Source organism: Microcebus murinus, chromosome 11 (genome assembly GCF_040939455.1).
Source record: "Microcebus murinus isolate Inina chromosome 11, M.murinus_Inina_mat1.0, whole genome shotgun sequence".
NCBI classification, from domain to species: Eukaryota; Metazoa; Chordata; class Mammalia; order Primates; family Cheirogaleidae; genus Microcebus; species Microcebus murinus.
In genome coordinates this window covers 40921341-40927645 of record NC_134114.1, presented here as the reverse complement: position 1 = coordinate 40927645, position 6305 = coordinate 40921341, and the positions used below count along the sequence as shown (strand labels likewise).

The following is a 6305-nucleotide window of genomic DNA, read 5'->3' as shown; positions in this document are numbered from 1 at the left end:
TACCTAGATTTAATAGGTATTAATATTTTGTTATAATCACTTCACAATTTTTACACACAGACACACTCTACTCTCTCCTTTCTTTAATCACAGAAGTAACCATCATCTTGGAGTTGGTGTAGGTGATTTCCATGCTTATTCTGGGGACTTCCCAGATAAATGTGTATCCATAAGCCATATGTGGTACTGGTTGTTTACAACTTACATAAATAATATATCATAAACACACAACTGATATTTTTTCAATCAACATTGTATTTTTGAGATCTGTCAAATTTAACACATGTAGATATAGTGCATTCATTTAAATTGCATTATTTCATTTTATTGTATGACTAAATCATAATTTATTTATCTACTTCTTTACGGATAGATATGGAGGTAAATCACTACCACCCCTTGCCCCCTGCCCACTATTATACATGGTGCTGCAATGAACACCCTTATTAAAGTCTTCTAGTGTGCACATGTGAGACACGCTCAGAGGCACAGGTGTAGAAGGGGAATTGCCACATGTGATGTGGAATGCACACCCCAAACTCTACTAACAATTGCCAAATTGCATTCCAGGGTGTTCTTGATCATTATACTCTGCCCACAGTGTGTAAAAGTTCTTGTTTGCTATACATTTTCACAAATATGTAGAGTCATCAAATGTTTTCATTTTCTCTAATTTAATAAGTGTGAAATGGATTGTCATTGCTTTAATTTGCAATTATCTACTAGTGAGGCTGAACATCTCTTAAACTGTTAATTGTATATTTCAATTTATTCCTCTGTGAATTGCTTGTCTCTACATTGTTTATTTTTCACTAGAGTTGACTAAGTTTTTTACAGTGACTTTACAGTTTGTTTCTATATTCTGAAAAATCAACTCTTAGCTATATGCCTTGCACATGAATTCTCCCATCTGTGGCTTGCATGTTGCCTTTGTTTGTAGGGTCTATTTACTTTGTGATGTCTTACTGTCATACAAAACTTGATACATTTAGTCAAGTTTAACAATATTTTCTTTCATGATTTAGTTTGCTGTGACTACTTTTAAACATCTTTCCTTACCCTGACATCATCTAGAGACTCTCTGATGTTTCTTCTAACGTTTCACAGTTTTGATTTTCACACTTAGACCTTTAAACCATCTGGAATTTATTTTTGTATGTGGTATGAGACATAGACCTAATTGTATCCTTTTCCATCTCTTTGGATAATTGTTGCAATACTTTTGATTGGATAGTTCTTTTCCCCTCTGAAAGGCAATGCCTTCTATTATAAACAAAGTTTTCACATATATGGGGATGTTCCTATGTGTGTTTCTATTTTTTTTTTTTGATTGGGTGGCTGGTTTAATTTTTGTTCATTTGATCTTTTTGTCTCTTCCTGTGCCAATACCACACGAGTTTCTTTAAATATTATTAAAGCTCTACAAGAAGTTTATATGTTTTAAAGTATAAGACTTCATTTATTATTTTCTAATTTGTCTCTGCTATTCTTGGACTTTATCTATACATTTCCAATTTCCATCTCTTAGTATGTGCTGTTCCTTCTGCTTATAATCCCTTTTCTATAATTCTCTGTAGATCCAAATTTGACTCATTTTCTCAGGACAAATGCTAGATTTTCCAAAAAGCCTTCCCTGATTGTCCTAAGTTGAAGTGATCTCTCTCTTCTCTGAACTCCCCTACCACTTAATCTGTATTTTGCTTTCACTTTTCACCAAACTATAGCTTATAGCTCTTTGAGGGCAGGATTCATGTTTAACTAATCATCAACTCTTTAGAATTGCTAGTATGCTGCCTTTTATACAAAAGTTACTCTGTAAATATTTATTTATGCTTAGATACAAAAATGCATTGTTGTCATTGAATTATTATATATTAATGCAGTAATTTCATCAGGGCTACTTTAACATCTGTGAATCATTTTCCATCTGCATATAGTGGACACTCTTTTCTCATAACTCACCTTTCATTTCCCCTTTCTCCTTTTTAGCTATGTTTGGTTCAAGCACTTAACTAACCTCTAATCAGCTCATGTGATGCCAGGGAAGCTGGCTCTATTCCCAGCTTCAAAGGAGAAAGCCCAAGTATTCTAAACCAACCAATGCATAGCTTTCTCTGATAACTGCTATTGATCTACAAATGAGTGTAAGACCAAGTTAGCTCAGTCAGATAGAATGAAAAGACTAATTCTACAGTGGGGGATAGTTTCTCATGCTTTCTCTCTCTCTCTTTCTCACTCACCCCTACACGCTACATTGAACAATGAAATATATAGCAATAATTGTCTATTGCTACATAACAAATTAGCCCAAGATTCAGTGGCTTAGAACAGCAATTTATAGCAATTTATCTCTTGGCGTTCCTGTGAGTCAGGAATTCAGCAGAGCATAGCAGGATGGTTTGTCTCTTCTCTTTGATATCTGAGACCTCAACTGGAAGACTCCAAGGCTGGGAGTTAGACTCAACTGAAAGCTCATTCACTGGTTGTTGATGCTGGCTGTCAGCTAAAACTCACTGAGGCTGTTGGTTGGAACACCTACATGTGGCCTCTCCGAGCAGCCTGGGTTTCCTCACACTCACATACAGTTTTTCCTTACCCACATGTTGGCTGGGTTCCAAAGGCAAGCATCCCCAAAGATAGTCCTTTACATCAATGATAAAAGATAGGCCAAAAACCAAGTGGGCTCTGAACAAACAGAAGGGTGGTGATAACTTGGTCTTGACCGCACAGCTAACCCGCAAATCAACTAACCCTGATGCTTATCCTACTATTGGACTTTCTGTATGAATTAATACACTTAAACTAATTTGAGCTGGGCTTTCTATTACTTGCATTCCAAACTACCTCTAATTAACTACCTTAATTAACTACCTTAATTAACATACTGCATTTCAACTATCAATAATAGGCTAGTAGGAGAAACTGTTAGGAATGGGGGACTGTAAATCATACTCTGGACGATACCATAAGAAAGCTGGATCTGCATGCTGAATTCAAATGTCTGAGGGCTCCTGATTCTGTGTATGTCACCTCTTATTATTTTTTGTCTTATTTTTTATTGATATATACCTTTATGGTACACTTAAATTTCCACTGCAACAAGCAAAGTGCTGGTTAAAAGTTTTTATGATGCTATCACTGAGCTTCACATCCTGAAACAATTTAGTTCTATCGTGCCCGGAAGCCTAGTTACTTTGCTGTTTTTTTTGGTGATATTCCATCTGGATGTTGAAACTGTTCATTATTCAATTAAACTGATTAGAGAGAAAACACTGCCTCACCCTTATTTTTATGGTCTGTGCTGCTATTTGAATTTTCAGTCTAGGTCATTATTGAGTAGCTACAAACAGATCATATTGCTGAGGCCTTGTATCATTATTTGCAGTGTTCATATATTTTCAAGGATGCAGAATTTGTCCAAACAATCCGGTTTCATCCTAAAATGTATTTGCCTAGCTTTAGAACTAAGTAATAATTTGGGGAGAAATGAGATGATACATATAAGTTGAAATGAGCACAGAGCTAAAATATTAATATTTTTATGTTACTTGATGCTCATATAAATTTGAAATGGCTCTCTTTTTTAAAAGGCAATTTTGTAGATGATTGGGACATTACACTCACAGAAGATTCCTCTTAATACTGTTTGTTTTTTTTTTTTTACATTCTCAACAGGTTTTATTATGTTGGCTGGAATGCTCTAAATTCATGAAAGCTTTTGAGAAAATCTTTAATTCCCAACCCCTTAAAAAAGTTATGTTGAACCAGGAAAAAAATAAAAGATAGAAGTAATGATTTGGACAGATACAAAACAGCATGCTTCAGTTCCTCCCATGTCCCCAAAAGCTATCTGGTGATGAAGAATTCTCAGAAAGCAGAATGTTGTAAAAATTCATCAGGTAGAATCTCACCAGTGTAAAGAACCCACGACACTGATCTGGTGCCTCTACTCATTCTTTGCAGACCATGTTTGAATTCCTAAGGTGTAATTATACATTTCACATGCATTTGTGAGATAAGATAAACATATTGTTTATGTCCCACATGAGTCAGGCTTAAAGGTTTTCTAAATACTGCGTGTGGCACTAGAAACTTCATGCTGTATCAAGTCAGTATCAATATTAAGCTACTGAACTCTATAATGAAATATTATAGATAGACATTTACTGAAAACCAATATAAAAATCTGGCCCAGAAAGACCAGAACACAAATATGCAATTTTCTTGATTTAAGATGGTTGAGTGTGTTTTGTTTTTTCGTTTTTTTTTAAAAAAAAAAGCTCCACACACTGTTTACGACAAGTATGTGTAAGAAGCCTCTTTGTGTGTGCTGACTTTATCATGACAACTCTAGCTGATTCTTTATGAAGGATTAGGGACACACATCTTCAGCAGTGCACATGAGAAATAAACTCTGAAAAAGGCAATTTCTTGGGTGTAGGAAGGACCGTATTCTGGGAAGTACTTCAGAGGAACGGACAATAATTCTAGGATTATAGCCGAGAAGGACTGGAAGACTTCAGGAGATGCTTCAGCTTCTTCTAGATTTTGAATGTTGAATAAGCCACTGAAGTGTGGTATCTATATTATCCTTTTCTTTGCAAGAAATTGAATAGCAGCAAATTTCTCTGTCCTGAATAGCAGACAGATTCATTTTTTCAATTAGCTGTTTCTCATCCAAGGCATTAGGAAGATCTCTCTTGTTTCCAAGTACTAGCACTGGAATTCCTTGTAACTGTGGTTTATCTAGAAGATTATGCAGCTCATTTCGGGAGGCTTCTATCTTTTCACGATCTGCGGCATCTATCATGTAAACAATAGCGTTGACTCCTCCGCAATACCGTTCCCACATGCTTCGAAATCGGGGTTGTCCTCCTATGTCCCAGATCTTTATTGTGACGGTACCTTTAGTTACTTTCCTCATGTTGAAGCCCACTGTAGGTATCATATCTTCACTGAATTGACCTGACGCGATGACGTTGACGAAGGTGGTCTTGCCCGAGTACTGCAGCCCCACGAGCGTCAGCTCCATCTCCTCCTTCCAGAAGAGCGAGCGGAACCAGTCCAGCAGGCGGGAGATGAGCGCCAGCATGATGGCGGGGCGGCGGGCCAGTGGCGGGAGCTCGGGCGGCGGCGGCTTCCACACAGGCGGGCCTCGGCCCTCACCCCAACGGCTCCGCGGGGCCCCGGCACGACACGGCCTGACACGGCCGGGCGGCGGCCTTAATACTGTTTTTTTAGTTTTTAAAATTGTTTTATTGAAAACCTGTGAGTCAGAAAACAAATCTCTAGGATTTTAAAAAAACAAATGACTTAAATCAAGTTGAAAATTCTTAAAATGAGCCAGAAAGTGTCAGGATGAAAATCTTTTGCTTTCCCTTCACTTTTTGATTATATCATAATGATTGTTGCCAAGTGTGGTGGCTCACACCTGTAATCCCAGCACTTTGGGAGGCCAAGGTAGGAGGATTACAGGAGGCCAGGAGTTTGAGAACAGCCTGTGCAGCACAGTGAGACCCCATCTCTACAAAGAAATTAAAAATTAGCCAAGCATAGTGGAGTATCTATAGTCCCAGTTACTTGAGAGGATGAGACAGGAAGATCGCTTGAGCCCAAGAGGAGTTTGAGGCTGCAGTGAGCTATGATCAGACCACTGTACTTTAGCCAGGGCAACAGAGTGAGATCCCATCTCTAAAAATAATAGTAAGAATTGTTAATAACATGTTGTATTTTGCCTTTTTAAAACAGAGAAAATGCACAATGCCCAATCGATAATCAAGCTCATCACTAAGAAACCAAATACAAAAATGAAAGAGGTCAGGTCAACCATCTTGGAAGAATATAGAGAGGTAAGACTATCAAGAAACACCTTCAATTTATTAGGAGCAAATAAAGGTGATCTGGAGATTAAATGCCAGTGGAGTGCTCTAAATATACCTGCAAAATGAGCTGTAAAACTAATTTCATCTGGAAAATATGAAATCTAATGGTCCCAGTCACCTAGATGTTAGGGTTCATAATTCAAAAAATAAATAAGAAAAAATGAGTAGATAATAAACATCCTTGAAATAAAAAATGATGGAGTTTCAAACGAAGTGGTTAAAGAAGAAAAATGTTTTTTTGGCAGCATGTTCTTCACAAAACAATCTGGAAAGAACAAAAGTTCCAATTATGCACTGAGGTTAGTTTTCTCTGAAGTAGCTCTTTTTCTCTCTTCAAAGCAGGCCCTCCACCCAGCACTTGGGCAGCTGTTGCTAAAAGAAGAAGTTTTTATTTCATAGTACAATAAATAGTTATGTAAGATG

At 37.2% G+C, this 6305-nt stretch overlaps 1 pseudogene; it reads right to left on the bottom strand.

The window, feature by feature from the left end:
• Positions 1-4382: 4382 nt before the first annotated feature.
• LOC142873727 (ADP-ribosylation factor-like protein 8B pseudogene) lies at positions 4383-5217 on the bottom strand (annotated as a pseudogene).
• Between the last annotated feature and the right edge of the window lie 1088 nt (positions 5218-6305).